The sequence below is a fragment of the Panthera tigris genome, chromosome A3, assembly GCF_018350195.1.
Source record: "Panthera tigris isolate Pti1 chromosome A3, P.tigris_Pti1_mat1.1, whole genome shotgun sequence".
Lineage (NCBI taxonomy): Eukaryota > Metazoa > Chordata > Mammalia > Carnivora > Felidae > Panthera > Panthera tigris.
In genome coordinates, this window is record NC_056662.1 from 20,171,094 (window position 1) to 20,197,131 (window position 26,038).

The 26,038-nt window shown below is 47.9% G+C and overlaps 1 long non-coding RNA gene across 1 annotated transcript; it reads left to right on the top strand.

The window, feature by feature from the left end:
• Positions 1 to 8,890: 8,890 nt before the first annotated feature.
• LOC122237198 lies at positions 8,891 to 13,277 on the top strand. The gene is made up of 3 exons (XR_006215465.1): positions 8,891 to 9,006; positions 10,039 to 10,264; positions 12,042 to 13,277. It is a non-coding gene; the product is annotated as an uncharacterized LOC122237198 (long non-coding RNA).
• Positions 13,278 to 26,038: the final 12,761 nt, after the last annotated feature.

The window sequence follows — 26,038 nt, forward strand, 5'->3', positions numbered from 1 at the left end:
CCTGCAAATACATTTATGATTATACTTAAGCACAGGGAGGAAGTTTCCCCATATCATTTATTATACTCCTCAGAGTGAGTAGTGTCCGTAAGCCACGCCAAAACCTCATTAGACACTCTGCTTTGGTCAAAAAAAAAAAAAAAAATTCTGAGAAGATAACCTGGCCTCTTTTGTCAAGGACTGAAAACCATCAAGTGAGAACACGTACTGGCAGAGGAAGCCACCTTGTGCTCTAAGCTCACCTGCCCAGGTCCAAGGTCAACCACCTGGGCTCTGATCCCAGCTGCTGCCTCCTGGGCAATCTCATGGCATCGTCCGTCCACCGCCCACCTTGCGCCTTTAATCTCTTCCTCTCTACTGACGGTTGACACTCAGGCCACAAACAATTCCATTGGTTTTCATCTTAAAAATAGACTAAAATAAGCAAAACGCTCCCCCTCGAAAGATCAGTTAAATCAGAATCTCTGGGATGGAGCCCAGGCATCAGTACTTTTTAAATGCTGTCCAGGGGGGATGCTAATGTGCACCCCAAGTGGGGCATGGTACTCAAGAGCAAATCTCCTGAAGAGGCACTGTTTCCTTTTTCTTCCCTCGCGTGCACTTTTCTTGATTTATTGCATTCTGGGTTTGACCATCACAGCCCTCCTGAAGGGCACCAGTTCTTCACCCAGCGGCCACTTTTCTGGTCTGCCTTCTTAGGTGCAATGTGACATAATCTGCCTCCCCTTGTTTCATGAAACCCTCTCTTCTGGGATAATTTCCTGCTTTTCTTCTAAACTTGGACTGCTGCTCTTCATTTTCCACCATGGGCTCCTGTTTTTCTAGTTTGGAGGGAGAGTGAGGACAGGAAGCAGGCTACATAGCAAGATCCTCCCCAGGGCTTTATATGGCTAACATTCTTTATGTGGATAATGCCGTTCAGAAAACATTGAGAAACAAAGAATATTAAGAAAACGGAGCTAATTCCAAAAAATGCAGGCAAACACCAGGAAACAGGGCAGAGAAGATGCCAACCAGATGTTGCACAATGCCAGCTGTAAGATTTTGGGATCAGACCCCAAACTTGGTTCAGATGAAACACAAAAGCCAGATTCCTCCAGAACAAAGCCCCCAGGAACCTCAGGCCAAGCTTTTATTCAGTCAGGGAGACTGCAGGGTTAGTGGGCAGAACTCGGTGACATTAGTTGTAGGCTCATCTACTGTAAACCCCAGAATTCGCTTGCCCTTGGTCTTGGAGTCACGTTCAAGGAGGGCAAACCCACATCACACCACTTTGACTCCTGGGAACAGTGCAAAGGATTAAGACCAAAAGGCAAGTCAGGGAAGGATCTGAGAGCCGGGCAGCTGCAGCAACAGCCCCTCCCGGTCCCCAGGATCTGAGCTGTTATGGTTCTGTTTTAAAATAAACTAAGATTCAGATGAACAGAAAGTTTGTGTTTCACATTAACATTGTGGCTTTTTCTCAGCTGGCTGTTTTTATTTTCTCTGTCACTTTGCATTACAGGAATAACACAGCTTTCCAAAAGAACAGCTCCATCAGATAAGTAAACAGCATAAAGTGTGGAGTGTAGATTGCAGAATTTGAGGCTCCCTGACTGGGGGAAGCCTTGGCCATTAAAGGTCTCAATGGCTGTTGGCCCAGAGCATTAGCTTCAGGCTCAGCTCAAAACTGGGCCATAACCCTGGCAAAGAGGACGTACCTCATCTTCTAGGCTACGGTGCCTTGCATTTCCTCATGGGTCAGCAAAGATGCAGCTGGAAAAAAATCACTCACTGTACTTGCCCCAGCCCTTCCCAGCACAGCTGTGGGCACTGACTACTGCCCCCAGTCTCCATAGCCTTCCCCAATCCTAGGGCAATAAAGACCCAGTTAAGGAAGATGTCAACATGCTCCTGCCCACCAAGAAAGTGGGCTCAGAAATAGTTACACTCTGTAAATTGCAGTCGACGTATGTGGGTGTGAGAGAGAACACAACACATTCCCGGATGCCGCATCATGGGCCCTTTCATCCCAAGCTCCTTTATGTTGCCTAACACCTGATTGACTGACTGGTCTCCTTCACTTGTTCTGGATTCTCACTCTTCATGCTGTGGGTGATGTAGCCCAGGAAAAAAACTGTGGCCTCCCAGCTTAGACCCCACCTCCACCAGACAAGACCTTTTTGAGCAGCCCCACTGTATCCACATCTTGACTAGACCTCTTTAGGGAGCTTGACTTTGATAGAATGAAGAAAACCCTGCTGAGACCCAAATCCCTCTTCCACTATCCCTTACCCTTGCAATAAGACTTCTTACATACCAACCTTGACCCAGACGGAAGTTGACTTTGCTTTACTCTTGGGCTGAGTGATTTAAGGGACCTTCCTCTTTCTGAAGCAAGTAACTGGTCCCTCCCAGGGCCCAACTCATGTTGCTTCCAACTCACTCCCTCCTTCTGGTGGGAAAATCTCAGCATGCCCTCATCTCAGTCCGACCAACATGGGAGTAGAAAGAGTTTCTATGGAGACTCTTAATTCTGGCACACAAATGGCACTTTGGCAAACATGGGTTCTCTAGAGTCTCTCCCTCTCTCTGGAATCTCCTAGACTAATCACGTAACGCAAAACTGAAAAATTGTTTCGAGGACAAAAATTCACATATTTTAATAAATCAAAGGGTAAATCCAAAGCCATTTTCAAAATACAGGCTCTCATAACAGCAAGTGACAGAGCACAAGAAGAAACGCTGTGATTTCCCCTCACCCCCAGGAATTTATTTCTAAAAGGGTAGGTCTAGCAAACTGGCTACTGGAAAAAGAATCTGGCTCGAAGATATGTTTTCTGCTTTGACATCTTAATCTCTTAATAGCAAAATAGCCAAAATACCTATCAATCCTTCTGCTCGTGGGAGGTGCATATCTGGCTAATCACTTTTATTATTTTTTTTTAATTTTTTTTAACGTTTATTTATTTTTGAGACAGAGAGAGACACAGCATGAACGGGGGAGGGGCAGAGAGAGAGGGAGACACAGAATCGGAAGCAAGCTCCAGGCTCTGAGCCATCAGCCCAGAGCCCGACGCGGGGCTCGAACCCACGGACCGCGAGATCGTGACCTGAGCCAAAGTCGGACGCTTAACCGACTGAGCCACCCAGGTGCCCCATAATGTGTAATTAGAAATTGAACTTAGAGGAATAAAGTGAACTCCAAAATTCCCATCACCGGCTTCAACAATTACAAACTCATGGCGAATCTAGTTGTATCTATACTCCTACCATCAGCCCTTCTTCCAGATTATTTTAAAGCATATCCGAGATATCTATCATTGCACCAATAAATATTTTCATATTTATCTGTTTAAAACTAGGACTTCATTTTTAAACATGATTACATTATCACACCTAAAAGTTTAATAATAATTTATTAATCTTATCAGATCTTCAGTTAGCATTCAGATTTCCTTTGATCTCTTTTTAATTCATTTTTCTGGATTTTTTTAGTGAAAATCAAGATTGAAATAAGATACATACATTGCAACTGTTGATGTATCACTTAAGTCTCTAGATTAAAGTAGCATTTCTCTCAGTACCTCTCTCTCTCTTCCCTTTTTCTTCCTTCCTCTCTTTTCCTTTCAATCTGTGAGTTGAAGAAAAAGGCTCATTTGTCTGGATTTTGTTGTTTACGCTGCCATGGTGTTATTTAGCACGTTCCTCTTTCCCCTGTATGTTCTTAACAGTTAATCATTCCACCCTTGACTATAATTCCTGGATCTGCTTTTATGACTAAGGGTTCAGTAGAACTTCCTGGTCTCCACTGTAAACCCAGGCTTCTGTCTCCTTAATAATGGAAACCCGAGGCTGTGTGATGCACTAGAAAGAACACAGGATTTTAATCTATCATCCACCTGGTAGATGATCTTGGGCAAGTAAGACTCACTTTCTTTGGTTATGAATGTGGATGCTAACAATTGCCTTGAAAAGTTTATTTGAGAATTACAGGTAATTATTATAAACATGGAGTGTGCTGAATGGCACATAATATGGTTAATCATTTAACAATGACAATAGTTAAGTGTATCAAAGAAAGCTAGAAGACAGGGGAGATTGAGTTCAATATAGTTTTTTTTTGTTGTTGTTAACTGTCTTTGATATATGCTTCCTTCCAATAATTCTCATTTTATCTTAAAAGCAAAAAGCCAAAAATGTGGATAAATACAAAATCAATGAGACTATAGAGGAAGGAACAAATAACTTTTCCTGCAACACTGGGGAATACCCCCCCTCCCAAGAGCCATGACAATTGGACTGGTCTTAAGCGTGACTGGGTATTTGCTAGGTGAGTGAGAAAAAGGGCCTATCACAAGGAACAGCACTGGCAAAGCACAACTGGGGTCACCAATGATTTCTGAGAAATTGACTAGGATTTACCTTACTGGCAGTGGGGAGTGACAATGTGGTTTAAGTAGGGGAATCTTTTGTATGAGAATCTGCGTCACAGTGAAAGGGAGGGAACAAAAGGGAGAGCTCAGATGACATTGTGAGAAAGTGGAGTAGGTTAGGAGGACGTGTAACATACCACATTAAGAGATGGTAAAAGACTAATGTCGTGTCAAATCACATCAGTCCGCCATAATCTTTATCAAAGGATTAGATACGATATCTCTGAAGATTGCAGTAAGAAGGTATCATTTTGCCTGTAGTGATCATGGAGTTGGTATATTTGAAACTGAACTAATAAATAAACAAGTTATGCAGAACTTACACTCAACTATAAAATGCAGGTAATGGCTTAAAAAAGGGTCACAGAGTTATGAGGATTATCCCCCGACTTTTCAGGACAGGTCCAAGGAAATTGCAATCTCCTTCAAATACCATCATTGTTTCAGATTCCCTGGGAGTGAAAGGCAGCACACACACACACACACACACACACACACACAGTCTAAATGTGAGCATAAGATTGGCTGAAGGTTTTTGTTGCCAGCCTCCACCTGCCACAGCTCTGCCCTATCAGTCAGTGCAGGCTCACCCATACCAACCCCTTATCCAGCTGGGGACAAAGCGGACTCTATGTCACGTTCCCCATGACCACCGTCAAGGTGCAGACATGATCTAAAGTCTGTCTGCGACCCTGCCCACTGAGCTGCACTATCCATGTAACGTCCTCCAACCTGTTCACCACGAGTCTTAGAAAGGGGTCATCTATTCTCCTGCCAGCTTCGAGCCCTCCGTATCTACTCTTTACGGAGCCTAGGCTAGGGAGCTCCATCTCGGTCCTGGAGTCCCAATCACCCACCCTCTGCTTTGTTCCTGCTAAACCCTTTACTTTTACAAACATCCTTCCCTGTCGCCTGGGACTGTTTCAATCTGTTCTACCCTCTCTAGAGTAGAACTTTCTGCAGTGATGGGAATGTTCTATCTCTGCGTTGTTCAGGACAGTAGCTGCTAGCCATATCATCTTCCCCAACCAGTCACTTGCAGGCCACATCAGCAGCGTTTGGCACACCCACTGGCCAAGTGGCATTGGACAGTCACTTTACTGAGCCTCAGATCCATCACCTGTACAGTGGGATAATTGCACATGCTTCTTAGGGATGCCGTCATGTGGTATTACATGAGAAAACACTTGTGAAGTGAGTATCACAGATCCTACCACACAGCAGGTGTTCAGGTGTTCCCTCTGTCTTCATCCAAAGATAAGTCCAGGGTCTAAAATGCTCAGATGGTTCGTGTTTCTCTCGGTAGCCTCACAGGTACCTTGTTTATCCCCGAAAATACCAAATCCCATAAGGGGCTTGAAATTGGAAAGCTTTGGATCTGCGATCGGAAAATAATTTTGGCTTTCCTCTTCTGCATCGTATCTCAAGCTGGTCCCCTCATTCTAACACTGGTGTCTGGAAAGTCTAGCCTCGATTTCCTTCCTGCATCAATCAAAGATCGGCCCCTTTCTGGGGGAGGCTGGAAATGAGACCCATTGTTCATTTGCATTGTGCAAACTTTCCTCAATTAAAAAGAAAAAAAAAGGTCCTTTAAAACATGTAGGTTGGAGGCGTTGCTTCCTTCCATTTAAAAGAGGCCCAGGGACAGCTGGTAGGACAGCTGCAGCCCAAGAGGAAAGGGAGATTGGTGGAGAGGCATCCAAGGGTCCACTCCTACCAGAGGGAGAAGCTGGTCACGCTCCTGTAACCCACAGGTGTTCTGGAGCCTTCATAGCCGTTTACACACAGCCACAATTTTCTTGAGTCCACTTACTAGCCTGTGGCCTCCCCCAAATTTCTCCAGATTCCATGCAAGGTGCTTGGAATCCTTACAATCTCGTTGTCTCCTCCACCTCTGGGGTTCCTGCTTGCCTCAGTGTGGGATGAATACCCAGCTTTTCATCAAGTAAAGCACTGTACGTAATAACAAATAAAATATAGAACAGAAATCACTTACACATGGCAGTTTTAAACGTAGTGGACTTCATACCAAGCTGGAGTTTTCGCCAAGAGATCACATGATAGGAACTCAAAAATCATAGACTTTCTTGCCTGCCAGAAGAGATCCACTCATCCCGGCCTTCCCTGGCCCACTGTGCTGCCTCCTGTCTTCCCACCGTCCTGCCCCTACCGCCTCTTCCTCACCTCAGCCTCCTCGACTTCCCGGAAGATGTCAGATTCCTCGTTGTGTACCTTGGTGAGCCGTTCTGCACCTGCTGGCATTTCCTTGTAGATCCGTTTGCTAAATGAATCGAAACAATCAGCTCATGAAGCAGCTCCTCATTTAACAGAAGCATCCTTTCTCAGAAGTCAGTGGTGAGATCAATGGTAATTTTTTTTTTCCTGGTGCAAATGGAAATTGTCATGCGGAATTAACATAGTTCTCTCTTAGGACACCTAAGAATCTTTTAGCTGCTGCAGTATGTCCTGAGAGAGTGTTTAACAAGAGGTGCAAAATGTTGGCCCCCGTTGCATATATACACATTGTCAAAATGGTATCTGATGACACTAAATAATGTGATCATCAATATGAAATATGCAAATAATGTTGTCACAGAGAAGAGTGAGGTGGTCCTTAGTTGGACACATTATCTTTTTTAGAAATCGTTCTAGAACTAAATTCTGGAATTCCACAATTCCATAATAAAATTACCCGGCACTCCTAAGCCTTCCAGGAAAAATAAATTTTGCAAGCCAAGGAACGAAAGCAAGAAGAAGAGCTTGAAGTTGAATAGATAGAACCCCACTAAGAAAAGAAAGACTTAGGCAGGGATAGGAACTGGTTCGATATTCCAGAAGGAGGTTTTGGTAGAAGAATAAGCAGGCAGGACTAGCTTAGATCCCTAAGCTGGAGGTTAGAGGGTTAGGGATGGCGTTAGAACATCCACAAGTTGTGAGGTCCCTATAGAAGAAGCTACCAAGTGGGCTAAATAAGATGAGGTCATTAGGTGAACCCAAACCCAGTAGGACTAGGGGAACGGGGAAGTCTGGACAGAGACAGACATGCCTACTGGTGAACCACACGTAGATGGAGGCAAATTTCGGGCTGACAGATGCGTTCACAAGCCAAGGAACGCCAGAGATCACCAGCAAATCTTCAGGCACTAGGAGACAGGCATGGTGCAGAGCCTCCCTCCCAGCCCTCAGAAGCAACCAGTCGTGCTCACACCCTCCAGATGTGAGACAAGGCATTTCTGTTCTGTCCTGAGATGACTGGTCTGTGGTACCTCATTATAGCAGCTCTAGGAAACAAACACGATGTCTTTAGAAAAATTCCCAGAAATGCAAACACTTGGTCAAAAGGTGTGAATATCTCTAGTGTTCTTGGTACCTATTGCCAACTTGCAAGATTTTCCCAATTTGATGCTGATTTCGAACTCCGTTAACTCTGAGAGTATTCATTTCATCATAATCTCCCCATAATATGATTGTTTTTATAGACTTTGCTAATTTATATGACAGACTGTACCACACTGATTTTTGTGTTCAAATTTCTTTGATTACCACTGAGACTAAACACCGTCTACATTTATTAGCCAATTTTGTTTTCTACATCATGAGCTCTAGGTCCTGTCCGTGTCTTTTGAGATTATGTTCACATTTCACTTTGGGAATTATGGACTTTTTTCCTTTGCTATTTGTATGAATTCCTTTTATAGCACAGATAGTAATTCTCTTTCTGCCACACTTAATGCAAATTTGTCTCCGTGTGGTGTTATTTTTATTTTGCTTCTCGTCCTCTGAATATATATTCTGACAGAACAACACTTTGGGATTTTAAACTTAAATATATTAAGATATTTATGTTATTTATACTAGGGTAGAATTTTGTTATAAAACACAATTATTTAATTCATCTTGAATTTAGTATTTGGGGATAGGGTGTTAAGTGAGCATTTACTTTGTTTTATTAACAAATCATTAATCCAGTAACCCCATAGCAGCTAGTAACATATCTTTCCCTTCCCTATATGACAAAACACTTCGTGTGTGTGTGTGTGTGTGTGTGTGTGTAGCCATATAAATATCTGTGGCCAGAAATTGCATTTAACCAACAGAGTGTTAGATATGTCACCAGACACAAAAGTCTAGGAGGGTGATTAGATCTTAATCTCCCAGCTCTTTCTTTGTTCAGTTTAAATAAAGCCTCAGCCCATCCCCTAAACTCCTGTGTGCACTTTTACCTGTCCTACTTACCCCTCTGCTCCTTCCTTCTTAGTTTTCAGAGACGTCTGTCTTCTGCACTCATCTGTACGCTCTGTGAAGGCCTTTCTGGCTTCTTTCCAGCTGCATCCTTGATGTCTAACATGATGTCTAGATTATAAGAGACTCCTCGAAATAAAATTACTAAAGTAGGGACTGTTCACCCCACTGGACTGTAAACTACTGTCTTTGCCTAGAATGTTCTTCTCTTTTCTGTTATCTAGTTAATATGGAGCTGTGGCTTGGAACACAGCCTCTAGACCCAGACTGCCTGGGCTCAAACCTAGGGACACACTGTACATCTTTCTTGAGTCTCACTCTCTTCTTCTGCGAGCCAGGAATAAAAACGGTACCTACCTCAGTGGGTTATTGGGGGGTGAAGTGAGCTATGAGCACAAAGTCTTACAGAAAAAGTATCAGACACCTAGTTACTATCATTAAGATTCCCTCTTAAAAGACAGCTCCTTAGAAAGGCCTTTTCCACCTTCCTCTGACTAGATTAGGTCACCCTCAAACCCTTCTAATCCTCTTTCCTCGGTGCCCTGCATTTATCTTAGTTACTTGTGAATTGCTTTTTAGGTCTCCTGTTAAACTTTAAGTTCCGTGATGGAGGGATGGTGTCTCTCATTTCCTGTTGGCACCTCCTGTCCTTAGAGTTCCTAGCATGCAGAGGTCCATAATACCATAGAGAAATAAAATGAGTTATTGAATATATAAATAAAGGAATGAACATCTCATGGTGGAGGAGGGGAGTCACCTTGAGGGAGGAAACCGTGATCCTGCATGTGCCTATACCGGAGACTGGTATGCCAGAAAACCTATAGCCTGCCTGTTGTAAAGTACAACTCTATTTTGGTGCAGCCACATGCATTCATTTATATGTTGTGTATGGCTGCTTTCGCATTGCAAGGGTAGGGCTGAGTCATTTTGACAGACTGAATGCGAGGGCTGCAGAGCCTAAAATGTATATCATCTGGCTCTTTACAGAAAAATATTTGTCGACCTCTTATCTTTCCCACTGATTTTCAAACAAAAACACGCATCAGAATCACCTGGAGGTCTTATTAAAATACAGACCCACCCCCAGAGTTTCCGTAGGTCTGGGATGAGGTCCCACAATTTGCATTGTTAACAAATTCTCAATTTATGCTGCCTCTCCTGGTACAGGGACCCACTCTGAGAACCAGTGGTGTTCGATATTCAGACACACCCGCGTGTCTCCATGGGCACATCTGGGCACACATACAGCTGAAACCCCAGGGCCTGACATGGACATTTCCTGACAGTGAGGTGATCCATGATTCCCTTCAGTTTCAATCAGGTAGGACACCCATTGCCAAGGCAACCTGGAGACTAATTTCACGGCTCCCGTCATCTCCAGGGCTTTGAGAGGAGGAGCCGACCCCAGAGACTCTACTGAACCACGATGTGTGACCCTGACGGGACCTCTGCCCACAAAGCCCAGGTTACTGCTGCCGTCTTGCTTGGATTGAAAAGGCAAATGAGTGGATCCTCTCCCTTCTCTGACGCACCACCAATCACGCAAGTAACAACAGAGACTTTGACGGCTACATGTTCTGGGAAAGACCTTTCTAACAACATACAAGGTGTGTAGGGTAATTATTCCCATTTTACAGGGGAGGGAATTGATTCAGAGAAGTCAAGCCACCATTCTAAGGTTGGGAAGCTGGGACAGGGCTCAGCCAGGCTTGAAAGTCCGTAAGTCCAGTTCCAAAGCCCACATCAATCAGAATGGCACTGCTCTCTCCTCATGCTCGCAGGAAGGGGACGTAACAGAATGGGCCACTGGCAGGGATGGCTGTGTGCTCACTCTCACCCAGATCTCTGGTATAGCAAGGAGTTATCAAATCAATTAGTAATTGGATCTTATTTAGAGAAGCCTAGGAGATTATCCCGGTCAGACCTCCAGCCAAACATGCACAGACCTGACGTTCCCAGTCCCCGTGTAAGAACACAGTGGGTACTGTGACGTGCCCCCCCAAATTGTGTTTCAGTGAAGGCCTTGTTGTTCAGCGGCTGGGAAGCCTGTTGGCCACACCTTTCACCTGTCAGCCCCTTCTGCAGCTGCCTCAACTGTCCCATTGACCCATCGCACCCAAGCTCATCCTGAATCCAATGATGGATTGATGCCATAGTGGAAAAGCCCAGCTCCCTAGCCCAACTGGGGACAGTTCTAGCTCCGGTTTCCCCCTCTGTGGCCAACCAAGATCGTCTCTGGAACCGCCTCACGACCGGACTTTTCCGTCGTCCCGCTTCTGTTTCCTTCGCCTCTAGTCTACAGGCGTGGGTCCTAAAGGCATTGCTAGCAAACGCCTCACTTGCTGACCTCTGTCTCGATCCACATCCCAGGGAACAGAGATGGCAACAGAGACACCCCTGTCAGAAGCCACTTTAGGCACGTCCGTGCCTTCTACCAGTGATGGCCCATGTTCCACCTGCAGACTTCCCTGTAGCCCGATCAGCATATTCAGTAGCTCCGTTAATTCGCCAGAACTTTCTATTTGAAATTGCCCCCTGCTCCTCTTTTCAAAATAGTCACCCAGTCATCATCATTTATGGTCTCCTGTTGCAGCAAGAAGCCCTGAGGAAGGCTAGTTCAAATGATGCCCTGCCACAGAATCTCAGCCATAGATCAAGGCCAAAACTGTCTGGAGTTTGCAGCCAAATATAGTAAAAAATGTTGCATATATCACCTTCCCACACCAAAATGGTACTTCTCTAGCAAGTCTATTTCTTTTTCCGCTCCTTGATTTAGTGGCTTCCTCTGGTTTATGAAATATTTTTTACCCAGGGCCCACTGAAAACATCTTTATAAAATAGAGTTCATCTTTGAACAGGTCACTTTCCTATTGAATTTTAACAGTTCAAGAAGGAAAAGGGGACTATTTCTGACCCAGATATTCTTTGAACAAGTATTTAAGTGAGTTCCTAGATGCCAGGATTTAAGCTCCGTTGACAGCCAACATAATCATCAGCTTGTAAAACAAAATCTCAGGTTCGTGCCTGTAGAGAGCACCGTGAATAAGGTCTGCTTAAATCACCACGGTGATGTGGCACAATTTCATTCCTGCCCTTGGCCACTGTGCCAGTCTTGACTTTCTGCAGTTAATGAGTGACAAAGCCAAGATTTGAAACAGACCAGCTTGAATTCTCAGTCCATGCTCTTTCAACCATACTGTGCAACTCAATAAGTATTTTTTGGGCATCATTTATGTATGCCTAAGTATAATATGTTTGAAATATCAGACTTTGTGTGCTACCTTATATATGATTTCTCATTCTTTCATTCTCTCTCTCTCTCTCTCTCTCTCTGTCTCTCTCTCTCTCTCTCTCTCTCTCTCTCGTCTTTCATTATAACTCCAGGAAAAGGGGCAAAAGATGCTTTCTGGGAAAGAGGAAGGGGAGGGGTCTTGCTCCAGAATAAAGAGGAAAGGGAAGCCAGCTCATTCTTTCCTTCGGGATTAGAGGTAAAGTGGAAGAGAGCTTCTCCTTTGACCCCGGAGGATTGTGGAAGACAGAAGGGTAGTGGACAGTGGGAGATGGGGATTTTTCCTTTCCCTCTCTGCACCGAGGCCTAACTGGGGAAGTTAGGAAGCTGGAAGATGTCACTTGGGACGCTCACAGAAGGTGACCTTAGAGGCTGTCCCCACAACAGCATGAAGGCGGTGGATTCAGAATTAATAGAACAGAAAAGTATGGGCGAGCAAAGAGAGGGCTTCTGTTGCTACTCCAGACCGTCTTGGCTCCCCTGTTGTGTAGCAGAAATCCAGAAGTTTCTGCGTCGTCCAGGAGGTGAAAACCAGCTGAGTGTCCATTGGGAAGGTTTTTGTATATAAATGATTTACTCCTCATGAGTGCCATGAGTTGGGCACTTCTCTCAACCTCCCCATTTCATAGATGGGGAACCAAGTTTGGGAAGAAGCGGGGCATAAAATGGCACCCCCAAACTCACACCCCGGCAAGCGCACCTGACATTCAAACACAGGAGTCCATGAACTTGACCGTTACGTTGTCTCCTTTGTAGGAGTTGCTCATAAATGACGAGGAAGCCAAATACCAAAGTCATCTATGTCTTTGATTTTTTTTTTCTTTCACGCCACAGTAAGAATTGCTTGGGTAGCTTATTAAAGTCCATACACCCGGGATCCTCCCAGAAAGGCCGAATCCGAATTGGGGCAGGCGATTCTCTTCCTCCTTTCTCTATCTCCCCTCTATATACGGAGCAGTTGATGCCATGGATCTGGGACTTAAGCTTGGTTCCCAAGCTGCTCTATAACCAAGCAGAACTCTGAAGAAGGGGACAGACACTTTCAGCCCACATAAATAAGCATCTATCCACAAAGAACATCCATTTGTTCCAGTAAATGTCCTACAGCCGTCATGGCGGAGGCTCAGACTGAGGGGGCAAGGTCCATGGAAACTTCCTATGTGGGAGTGTTCAAGAGTCCCAAGGAGGCTTCCCCCTGCCCTGTCCACGTGATGGATAGCATCCTGGACTGTCACATTCACATACCACTGGGCTCCAGGTCATTTCCATTCAGCTCCCTGGACTCTGGGGCCGTGCAAGCCAAGATCTCTGTCTGTATTCCCCTTGTGGGTCCCCAGAGTGCCTTCTGGTGATGTTTATTACCAGTCACTGCCTCACTGACCGTTTGTTTAGGGAACCTTTCCAGCTTGGCCTAAGCATCTCCATGGAAAGGGGGCTTCTGAGAACTGAGTAGTTTGGGGAAGAGGGAGAAGCTGGGAACCTGGATGGTGATGTGAGCCTGGCTTACCCTTTGCTGAGGGCAGAGGGGAGTGAATTGGGGTGGCATTGCCTGATGAGGGTGAAAGCTTCTGGAGCCCCTCATTCACCCTATAACCTACTGGAACAGGAGGCCCTTCCCATGGCCTTCCTCCCACCCTCCCCCACCTTCTCCAGGAGAGATCCCCCCAAAAGTAATCCCAGAAGGTGACAGAGGCCCTGGAAAAATGCAAAGATATCCTGAGGACCCCCCCCCCCACACACACACACCTCTTTGGATGGAGGAGGAAACTGAGGCCCAGAGAGAAAGGAGACTCATGTGAATCTTGCAGCCGAAATCAAGATCCCAGATTTCCTTCCACACATCCTTCTGTCTGGAAGACATTTTCAAGAGTCCACGGGCTCCACACACAGAAGGGCCCCTTGGCTGTGGCGGAGGTGTGGCAGAGGCATCGGAGAGAAGGAAGACGGATCCGTCTGACAGAGTATTTCCACGGGAGTGGCACAGACCTAAGAACAAAACGCTGGGCTGCCCTCGGCACACAGCAGGATCAGACGACGCTGGTGTCCTGCTGGCGATGACCAAAGGTGGCTCACCGGGGCAGCAGCCTGTGCAGAGGGCCCAGGAAGGTGATCTGATAGATGCTTCCTTGGGGAGAACGGAAGCAAATGTCAGGAATCATTGATTTAAAGCTGCAAAGCCAAGAGGAGGAAGCTGGACACAAGCAAAAGAGATGTAGAGGGGTCCGGAAAGGGGGAATGGGGTTAAAGCAGACAGTGAGCCTGTTGACGGGGACATCCCTATTTTGTTCCTCAGTTTCAGGGCATGAGTAGCAAGAGTACAGATAGCAAGGAATTAGCTTAAAAAAGAAAAGAGGTAGGGGTGCCTGGGTGGCTCAGTCGGTTAAGCCTCAGACTCTTGGTTTCGGTTCAGGTCATGATCTCACGGTTTGTGGATTGGGACCCTGCATCAGGCTCCATGGATTCTCTCGCTCCCTCTTTCTCTGCCCCTCCTCCACTCTCTCTGTCTCTCAAAATAAATAGACTTAAATAATTTAAAAAAAAAAAGCTATCTAAATCTGTTCAGTTCCCATATTTGGAGAGCAAATGTTCAGACTTCTACTGTGTTTATCTCCGGTGCGCAGATGGGGAAACCAATGGTCACAGTGACCGGGTAATTTATCCAGGTCAGCCCGTTAGGGATGGAACCAGAATTTGTACCCAGCTCTGCCGGAGTCCAGAGTCTGGCTCACTGTGCTTCCTCCCCGCCTAGAAGGGACGGGACATTAGGGCAGTCTGGAATCTGGAACTGTGCAGGGTATGGGGGGATCTGCATGGAGGGATCCACAGGAGGATGATCAGTGACTGGGTAAGGAAGCGTCTGGAAACACAGACTGGCGGCGGAGGGCAATTTTCAGCCTGGCCGTCTTTGGTGCCTTTTTTGCAGCACCGAGGACGTTCCCGAGCATCTTTGATTCCACACATCCCGGGCATGACCGCGTATGCTGTCCCAGCTCTTAAAACCATCATCCATTTCCAACCAGCCCCGGCGACAAAAAGGAGGGAAAAATACTCTTCTGACTGGCAGAATTCATCAAAATGAATTGGCATCACCTATCAGCCTGAAACAGCAGTTTGCAACTCGCTGGGTAACAAATCTTTCCGGGGACATTATCTCACAGGAAACAACACAGGATAAATTCTTAGCACAATATGATTCCTCCCTCCTTTACCTCCTCCCCACTTCAAAAAGATTTAACATCTAATTCAGGTTTGGACGAGCTGCTTCATCTCAGTAGAAACACTGTTGATCTCTGTCGGACCCCAACGGCCTTGGGCAGAACAAACAGGGAAGGCGGAGGCGTGGACGGTCGGCAGTGATAAATAAATACATTACCACCGCCTCTGACGGAGCACCGTGACCTCCAACACAATGCCGTGTGCAGCCGTTTGACAAAAGTCACCCAATTTTCCCGCAACCTCGAGGTCTTAGGATGCCAAAGCAAGAGAAGGATGCCCAACGAGGCAGCCCCCTTCCATCAGCCCCCAGGGGCGGAGGAGCTGGCCGGCTCTTGTCAGAGCCTCTCCTTGGATTTCCCAAATGAGACGAAACCCAGAAGGAAGGTTTTGCCAGAAGGAAGGGTATGGCCTGAAACGATCTTCCCAGTGAGGACATTGAGGCTCCGAGGAGGTAGGTAAGGTGGCCAAGGCCACACAGCTAAAAAAGGGTAGTGAGGAATTGAAAGTACGTTGTGTTAAAAAAAAAAAAAAAAAAAGAAGAAGAATTCCATAGGAGGGGCGCCTGGGTGGCTCAGTCGGTTAAGCGTCTGACTTCGGCTCAGGTCATGATCTCACGGTTTGTGAGTTCAAGTCCTGCGTCAGGCTCTGTGCTGATAGCTCGCAGCCTGGAGCCTGCTTCGGATTCTGCGTCTCCTTCCCCAACTCATGCTCTGTCTCTCTCTCTCTCAAAAATAAGTAAACATTAGGTTTTTTTTAATAATTCCATGGGAGGAGCAGGTCGGGGCTCTTTATTGTTGTTGCTGTTTAAAAAAAAAAAAAAAATACCAGTTTTTCTGTCCTGATTGATCCAGACCCATGATATACCATTTTATTGAGTTGGAATCTTTACATGCACATGGAATCTTATATAGCACTGATTGTAGGGAAAAGGGCTGACTATTAATTACTTAAATTAATTGAAGCATAGGGACATTCAGAGTAGAGCCACCTGACTGTCCCAGCCCTAGGATAATAAGTAGGAAGTCCTTATTGGAGGGAACAAAAATACCCCATTTTTGGTAACACATAAACTTATGAATGGATCCAACAAAAAGACTTGCCTGAATCCCACAGAAAAGTCAACATTCTGGTGCAGTCCCCCGGGAGCTGGAAGACACCCCACCAGGTCGCCACCCCATCCCGCAAAGCGGGGAGCGAGCCCGCGTGAGCTGCCCCTGCACGCGGCGGAGCGGGACAGGCAGTGGCGCCCGACCCTCAGCCCAAGACGCATCCTCCGGCCGCGTCACATCGCCTTTTCCTCCACAGAAGAAAATAAAACACAAAGAGCTTGGGCCGTGGGATGCTTTCGTTAATAAGAGAGGCACCGGCCAGTTTGTGACAGGCGCCGTTTTAACAGAGAGCCGGGCAGGTCTGGAAAAATGTCCGAAAGGAAGGCCTTTGTCCACGGTCTTGACTAAGGACTCACTTAACCAAACAGATAGCACCAAGCTTGGCACGCGGTAAATGACCCATAAATATGTGTGGACCGGATAAATCGCCCGTCCCGGGGAACGAATGGACACTGCGCGGCGTATTTCACCAGGCCTCATCCTGGGCAGCTCTGTGACGCGGAACCTTATTTATTCCCTTCAAGTGTCTGGCACTATTTCCTGCTTCTTTTTCTCCCCCCTCCGTGCCTCCACTCGAATATCGTCTGGAAGACAAGAATCATATCATCTGTTCACCAGCCTTCCTGGATACTCAGTCCATGCGAGGCAGATGAAGGAATGATTCTTCTTCGCCGGGACCATTCCCTGATAGTCCCTGTCTCTCCTGCTCTGGGTTAAAAGGAGTGATCCGTGAACTCCTACAATATTAGCAACAAAAGAACGGCGCCTCTAATTTCACAGTTGAGAAAAATGAAGTTCGCGGAGAGGGAATGTCTTTCCGAGGTCGTGGATCTTGTCCCTGGCAGACCATACAGGTTCAGGGCTTAGTGCACGACGTACTATATGTGCATCCATCTGTATGTGCATTGTGCTTGCTCTGGGCTCGTGTATGCCTAGCGAGGAAAGGTGCGCACATGTGTCCATTGGAAAGGGAGGCCGTTCGCTCTCTCACAGACGCGTTCAAGATCGAGGCTTCTGGGAAGAAGCGGTCTCAGTTGTGGCCGCTATGGAGCTGGCTGCCTGATCAGATCTCCCCTCTTGGGGACTTGCTGCCTGGTGCCCGGCTGACCGAGAGCTTCTGGCTGTCACACCTCAGAGCCTCCCCTGTGGTCAGTGTCAGGCCGAACTCTCGCGCTGCTCCCGGCTGAAGGCCAAGGATCAGGCACAGCAGGGAGGGTTGGAAGAGGGCTTCCTGGACGCCTTTCGGGGACAGCTTTGGAGCTGAAATGCTCCATCGATGGGCCTGGCCGGAACTTTGTCAGAGCCTCGCTGCAGTCTGAGTCCACGCTGAGTCCTCTTGCCCCTCCCTCCCCCACCTCTGTCTTTCCTAGGGTCAGACCCACCACACATGGTCCAAAGACCCTCCATGCCTGATTTTGCTTTCTGTCCCTTTATCCTGTTCAGACCCCCCCCCCAACACACACACACATGCACACACACACACAATAAGTCTCTCACATGTGTAGTCTCCTCTTGGTGTCTATTTCGCCACCGACCCAAACTGACCAAGTGGCACTCGTGTTTGTGACAACTGAGTTCTGTCCTTTGAATCTGAGACTCACAGGCCACCTGCCCCCACCCTCCTCCCATCCTACTCCATTAGTAAGGGGGGCACCCACTGTCTCTCCCACACCAGAAACCGGTGTGCCCCAGGATCTCAGCCACAGACTCCCTGTCCCGCCATGTGACATGCTTCCCGGAACTTTGCGGGGACTTGGAGGAACGCGTCCTGGAAGCTGGTGGAATGATTAGATGGGGCCTCCCACACACAGAGGTGGAAGAGGTGTGGAAGTCCTTTCTCCATGGAGCTGAGATGACCACACCATGTCCTTCCTGCCCCCCCCCCCACCCCGGGGCCGCTGACATCTTAGTCCGCAGGGCCAGGGGTCACTGGTTAAGGCTCATGTCCCTGTGTGCAAGGAGGAGGGAGGGACGTTGCTGATCACGGAGCACATATGGAACCTTACAGGCTAGGGGAGGATAAAGAGAGCAAGCTGGCGCTCGAGTTTACGGTAACAGCGGTTCTGGAAAGGGCTACACCAGATACGGTCACTTATGAAACAGCCCATTGCTGGGCACCTACAACGAGTCGGGCACAGAGCTCAGTGCTCTCCTGCGTTCTAACCATTAATTATTGCATCCGCCTTATGAAGGGAAGGCTGTGATCATCCCCACCTGATAACTGAAGATACTCAACTTCCAGGGGCTAAATTCTTTGCCCAAGGACACCCCACAAGGAACTCTACGTGTCTGCCCCCGATGTTTGCACATTTATCCACCGCCTTAAATTGATGTGTTCCTGGAACAAGCCGGGAACGGGTTCACAGAGGCCCAGCAGAGGCGGCGGGGGGGGGGGGGGGGCGGAAGCTGGGGGACACCGGGCCTTGGGTGGCTCCCTCAAAGGACAGAAAGTGCAGAAAGCAAGGGGGAGAGCCACGGGCCTGGAGAAGAGAGGCCCTTCCTTGACAAGGCGAAGGCAATGCAGGTCCTGACCTGGACGTCACGAGGCAAAGGGGGAAACAGCCGGTATCAGGCTGTGACATTGTGGAAATGCAGACACGGAGACCAGAGAGGGGAAGGGTCACCTCCCCAAGTCACACTGAGCGGTGGCTGAGCTCGGGACAGAGGCTGAATGGCTGACCCATTCATAGCCTCCCATCCTTCAAGCCCTTACAGACTGAGGCGGGAGGTCAGGATGAGTCTTTAGGGGAGAGTTTGACAACAGAAAACCTTCCTTCGGCCTGACCCTCCCCCTCCCCTGAGACAAATGCGTTCAACTCAGGGGAGATTTAGACCCTGCTTAGCCTCTCCCTTTGCTTCCTGGGGCTCGTCCCCCAAGGGCCTTCATGCTTCTCAGCTGCCTGTCGAGGGTCTTCCCGTGCTGCCTCGTGGCATGACCCGGCCCCAGAGGGGGAGCTCGCACCCCATCGTCACTCCTGACTTCTGAGACCCCTGTCCTGGCTTTGACGTGTTCACAGCTTTTCAGAACAGAGCGATGGTCCACGGGGCTCGTCAGAGCAGAATGCTGTGTCTGCGTCTGTACCGGGCTACCCGATGACCCCCTCGTCACTCACCCGGACACACGCGGGCACCCACGCGCACGCACTCTGGGGCCCAGGCGGTTCAGCCTGATACTCCTGGCTGAAGTCTAACAAAGGTCTTTTTTTTTTTTTTCATTTTTTTTTAACGTGTATTTAGTTCTGAGAGAGAGAGAGAGAGAGCTCAAGCAGGACAGGGGCAGCAAGAGGGGGGACGGAGGATCCCAGACAGGCTCTGCGCTGACAGAAGCGAGCGCGTTGTGGGGCTCGAACTCGCAAACCGGGAGATCGTGACCTCAGCCGGAGTGGGAGGCTCAACCGACTGAGCCACCCAGCACCCCGTGAACAAAGGTATTTTTTGAGATACCGCCTCCAGATCCCCGGGCTCCCCTGGCCTCCCAGGCGAGCACCCGGGCTACCGCTCCCTTCGAGGCTGGGGGGACCCGCAACCTGAACAACAGTTATCGGCATGCACTCATTGTGCATGACTTCCCGCGTCAACTGTCTCAGTCCAGCTGCACCCAGAATCCGAGGCGGATTCTACTTCACTTTGACAGGTAAACAAACCGAGGCCCAGAGAGGTTAAGTAACTCCCTCAGGTTACAGAGCTAGGAAGGAGCAGAGCCAGGTTGGGCTTCTTACTCCCGGGGCCATGAGGCTGGGGACCTAGGATGTCCCATGGTGGTGACAGGACCTAACAAAACTAGAGAGCTAGGAGAGTCTGGTGGCAGTGGTTTCTTTCTAGAACAATGTTTTTCCAAAAACATCAGTGGGTGAAATGGCATTTTCCCCCCAATCTGGCATTATGAGGAGTTCAGTGGGCTAACTGCATGCCCTTTCTGCCATGGGCATGCGAGGGAAGGAAACCTGGACATCTTGGGCCTTGGGGAAGGATTCCCAACTGAATGACCCCCTGGCCTGAATCTTGGAAACTAAGCACTTGATGGGAAAATTTGATGGCGCACTCCAGACCGAGGAAATGTCAGAAACAACGACACGGACAGATATATCAGGGAAACAGTATAAAGTGAGTAGGGCTGGAGGTGGGACAAAGCAGGTAGTGCGAGTGAGGGTGCGGGGGCCTGGGGGGCAGGGTAAGAAATAGGAATTTTATTCTGTAGGCCGGCCCTGGGGCCCTGGGGCCAGACTCAGCATGCAAGTAATCTGTTCAGACTGTCGCTTTCAATAGCTCACTCTGGCAGAGATTCTGATTAAACCGGGGAGGCTGGGGACCCGGCCCTGTTGCAACGGTCATGGTGGAAGACGAAGCCCAGGAAGCGGACCCGGATCGGCGACGGGGAGAAGAGCCTGGGGTCGAAAGCCTGTGACCTTGCGAAAAGCCTGCATCAGTTGGGAAGCACGTTCAGGTATGGGCAGCATCCAGCATCGCGTATGAAACCCAGGTTTTCCAAAACACGGATGCTTGAATGCGGCTCAGGCTTAACGGGGAATATTCGTTCAGGGCTTATTACTGCATGAGGACTAAATGCCGCTGCCCAACAACCCGCTGATGACTGTCCTTACCCCCATTTTACAGAAGAGGAAACTGAGACTTAAAAACGCGAAGGGGCTTTCCCCGAATCCTGTAACTACTGAGTCACAGAACGGAGCTTCAAGGCGAGGTAGCCTGACTCGGGAACCCAGACACAGCTTCTCCACATCTTCTCCGGGGCAGAAACTGGAGGCAAAGGAAGTGGGCGCCTTCTGTGTCCCTCTGCCTTCGGGAAGAGCGGCCTCGCGAGAAGGCCCATTCTGGCGGTTAACCCCGGGTGCCCCTGTGTCGGCACTGTTGACATTGGGGGCCAGGTGGTTCTCCAGTAACGGCTGGCCTGTGCATTCCTGGCCTCTGCCCACCAGCTGCCTGTAGCGCCCACCCCCCAAACCCCAAGTCAAGAGACAACCCAAACCACCTGCAGAATTTTCCAAATGTCCTTTTGGGCAGAAAGGGGGAGCAAAATCCACCCCCCACCCCCCCAGTCGGGAAGCGTTGATTTCCTCTTATCCCAGGATGTCCCGGCAAGAGAGAGCTGTGTCTGAAACCCCTGACAATCCGAGGCTGGTGAGGCGTCCCCAGGGGGGAGCTGATAATCTGCACTCTCACCAAGAGAGCCCTCTGCTCTGCAGATTATTAGCGGAGATTTTCTGGATGGTGAGGCCGGCTCCAGGGAGGCTACCTCCGCCCTCTACCCGGGCTAGCAGGGAGGACCAGACTTTGAATTCGGGAAGAACAATCTTCCCTGGAGAAATACATTCTGGGACATATTTATATGAATTAAAGGGTCAGAGTTTAAGTGGGCAATTCTGAGTCAGTCACCTGAGAGCCCAAATTAGCTTTGCTTCTCTGTGTATTAATGCCCCTTGGGTGGACTGTTTAATGATTTAATGATGTTTAACTCTGAAGTTCTTCAAAGCCCAGGAATTTGTGCAGCCCCTAAGGCGGTTTCTACCTCCCTGGAGCTGGCCGTCCTCCGCAGCATCTTTGTGAGCCCCGAGACCACCCCCCACCCCCCACCCCACCCTCTCCCCGCTGCGGGCCTCACCTTTGGGCCAGCACAGGTGGAGTTTGGGCAAAGCCCAGGGCGGTGGGTCAGGTCCCAGAGAGTAGGTCTGTAATTTAGAAGGAGGGTTTACCCGAAGAGGCAGGGGAGAGAGGACGGGGCACTTAATGAGATTCCAATGCTCCATTTCTGCGTTCTTAGAAGGACTCTCATTTTGTATTTGATCATTTCTGTAATAAGGATTCATTTAAAATGTAACATTTACATTTAAAGTGGCAGTATTTCTTGGGCCTCTAAACACCTGCCATTGAATTGATGGTGGATACTGCGAATACCAGCAGCTTAGAATTGAAGACACGTGATATGAACCAGATAGGCGCTGCTAACATGTACAAAGCTGTACACGTATAGATGCTTTTTTACACGTATCAAGATACATGATTTTCTACACGAAAGTGCACTTAAACATACGATCAACCAGAAAGGTAGGTCAGTCTATCTCCACCGTACGGACGAGAAAATGGAAGCTCAAGGTACTGAAGTTATACTCCCAATGTCACCCAGTAGGTACAAAAAAAAAAAGGCAGATGGTCGCCCCAGATAGTCTTGGGTCACCTCATCCCATGATGCGGGATCCGCCTCTCCTCCCCAACCCCCATACCTCAGCATGTCCCAGCCTGTCCTGTGCCAGTCCCTGGTCCTGCCAGAACTGGACTTTGCCTGCATAGATGCCAAATCCATTCCTACCAGTACCCAGCCTCCGGGATCCCCAGCCTCTCCTTATCTGAGTTTGTCTTTCAAATGTGGATCGAGTAGCCTGACAAGGTTGCCCGAAAGGCAAAATGAGGTATCCCCGCCCCGCACGTGGCATTTAGTAAAAATGGTAACAACTTCCTGTAGCCATTATATGTGCCGGTCTCTGTTTTAAGGACATTGATTTGTTTCATACCCAAACCTCTGATGCAGGTTATATCATTATGTCCATTTGACAGAGGAGGAACGGAAGCCGAGGGAGGCAGAATCTCCTCCCCAAGGTCATATGGTTTACAAGTGGCAGAGCTGGGAACGGAGCCCGGATCCAGCATCCACGCCCTTGCAGCCCTGAGACTAGACTCAGTGAGTACTTGTCGTCCCTCTTCTGTCCCCACTCCTGCCCAGCCTCCTCCAGAATTTTTGTCCCTCGCAGTAATTTGACAGCTCCTGTATAATGCCTGCTATTACGGTTGTATCTGTTTGTCTCATCTACCCAACTCCCCCAAATTCTTTATATTTTCTTACAGCAGCATAATGATATCTTGCAAGTCGGACCTGGGTGGGGCAGGAAGGTGTTACATGTCGAAGGACTCAGGCGGGATCTCCAGTGGTCTCAGCGAGCCCTGGACGCACAGTTAGTTACTCTGCCGCTGTCCCCGGGAGCTGTCACCTCCTCGCGTTTTGCCTCGGCTTCCAGCAGGGGTTCTTCTCCTTTCGTAAATACTGAGAGCTTTTATAGCCAGAAAGCACGGGGTCTACTCTCCGAGGCGAATGTGGGGAAGGGAACGGCTTCGGCACAGAGCCGCCAACGAAGCATGAAGCGAATGTGGGGAAGGGAACGGCTTCGGCACAGAGCCGCCAACGAAGCATGAAGAGTGTGGGCCAGGAAAGTAAGGACAGTGCAAGTTGAATAGAATAGGACACCACATAAGACCTTCAGATGTAAGGAGGAATTACAATGAAAGGCACCGGCCGACCCATCCCAGCGGGACAGGGTATCAGGAGAGTTATTTTACTTATGGGACAACCCACCTGCATGCAAGTTGCAAAGATCCACCCCAGAGAGCGAACCATAGGAGTCATCTCTGAATGTGACCAATTCCCGGGTGCTTTCACACTGTCGCGTGCCATTTCAAATATTGGCCCTCGTCTCTCGCGCTGTGTCACCACCGTTAGCGGGCTGGCTGGCAAGACTTGGGGAAGTCTATATTGCATGCGATTATATAATAGCTGATATTTATTGAGTTTTTGCTCTGTGCCAGGAACTGCTTCAAGTACTTTGTACACACTAACTCTTTTAACTGCCCCTTCAACTTCGTGATGGAGGGAGGGTGAACGGTATCGTTCTTGGACCCGCAGGAAAGGACCATCTCCCGGACTCTGCACTTTGGAGAGTCTGCAAACACACACACAAAAGTACTTTTATTAAAATCTCATGGACTCTTTGGGGGAAGTGACTGATCCTAGGACAGGGGCAGAAAATACACAAGATGAGCCTGTAACATCCCATAGTGCCAGTAACTAAGGATGTGCTCAAAAAAGTTAAAAAACAAACAAAAGAAAAAGACAGAAGTACACCTAAGGGACACAGGAGCCAACGGAAAGGGCTCCCGATGGCCAAAGTTGGAGCGATTCAGGCAAAGCACTGTTTAAAGTAGTATTGGATTATAACCCAAAATATAAGACAAATATCCCCATTGATCTAAAAAGTGATTTAACAAAGAAACAAATGGAAGTGAAGAGACAAAGCTCCCCTAAGGAAGAACTCCAAATAATTTATGTAGATACTTCACCCTCGAGGAGGGGAGACGTAACTCCCACACCTAACGTGCAGGCTACTCACAGTGACTTCCTTCCAGAGAGCACAGTATGAAAGCAGGGGTGAGTAACTTTACAGGGGAGAAAACCTGGTAAACACCACCTCAGCCAGGTGACCAAGGTCAACGTCAGCAGTGGTTAAGTCCCGTTGATAGTATGCACTGTACTTCACCTCTGTTGTCTTCTTTCCAAAACCTATAAGCCCAGTAAAACATAGGAACAACATCAGACAAATCCCAATTTCATTTCAAAATTCAAATCTCAAATTGCTCTGGACCATCAAAAACAAGGGAAGTCTGAGAAGCTGTCACAGGCAAGAGGACCCTAAGGAGACAAGACTGTTAAATATAATGTGATATTCTGGATGGGATACTGGAATAGAAATAGGATATTGGGAAAAACACTGAGAAAAATTTAAATAAAGTATGGACTGTAGCTAATTACAGCGTATTGATATTGATTCAGGTGTAACAAAGATACCATATTAATGTAAGATGCTAAAAATCGGGCCAACTGGAAGTCTAGGAAGTTTCTGTATTATCTTCACAATTTGTCTGTAAATATAAAACCATTCTAAAATGAAAAGTTTATTAAAAAAAATTTCAGGGGTGCCTGGGTGGCTCAGTCGGTTAAACGTCCGACTTCGGCTCAGGTCATGATCTTGCGGTCCGTGAGTTCGAGCCCCGTGTCGGGCTCTGGGCTGATGGCTCAGAACCTGGAGCCTGCTTCCGATTCTGTGTTTCCCTCTCTCTCTGCCCCTCCCCTGTTCATGCTCTGTCTCTCTCTGTCTCAAAAATAAATAAACGTTAAAAAAAAATTTTTTTTTAAATTTTAAATACCTCACAGTGCCTCTGTCACATGGGAACCAGTGTCCTATATAGACACTGTTATGATTAACACTATTAAGATCCCAGGAAGGGACGCCTGGGTGGCTCAGTCAGTTGAACATCTGACTTAAGCTCAGGTCATGATCTCACTGTTTGTGAGTTCGAGCCTCCTGTCAGGCTTGCTGCTGTCAGTGAGGAGCCTGCTTGGGATTCTCTCTCCCTCTCTCCCTCTCTCTCTCTCTCTCTGCCCCTTCCCCCACTTGTGCCCTGTCTCTCTCTCTTTCTCTCATAAATAAACATTAAAAAAAAAAAAAAGTTCCCAGGGAAAGGTGTGTCCCTGCTCTTTCCCAAAGGAGAGACTGTGTTTGGATGTCATGAGGTGTGTGGGATGTGGCTGTTGTCTTCAGAGATGGACACGGCCCTGGAGTTGGGGACGATTTGAGAGGAGAGAAGAGATACATTAATTAGGTTGTCAAATCTTTCCTCTGGGCAGGAATGCAATAGATTCTTGTACAACAAAGTATGATTTTTTTTTTTGGTGGTGACAAGCATCCATTTTCTTGCTTCTTTTCGTGTTCCAATTTAGAGTTTTCTAGTTATTCACAAATCAGTGCAGTATTCAAAACAGTGCACATAGCCGCTGCGGAATATTTTGCAATGTTAAGCAATTCGTATTTCTCTGAAATTTGAATATACGTAAGTCTAGACATAACATGCATGAAGCATGATACTACTTCGTTGCACAGACAGCTAGATGAATATTAAATCCCAGAGTGGTGATTGTTTTTAATTTT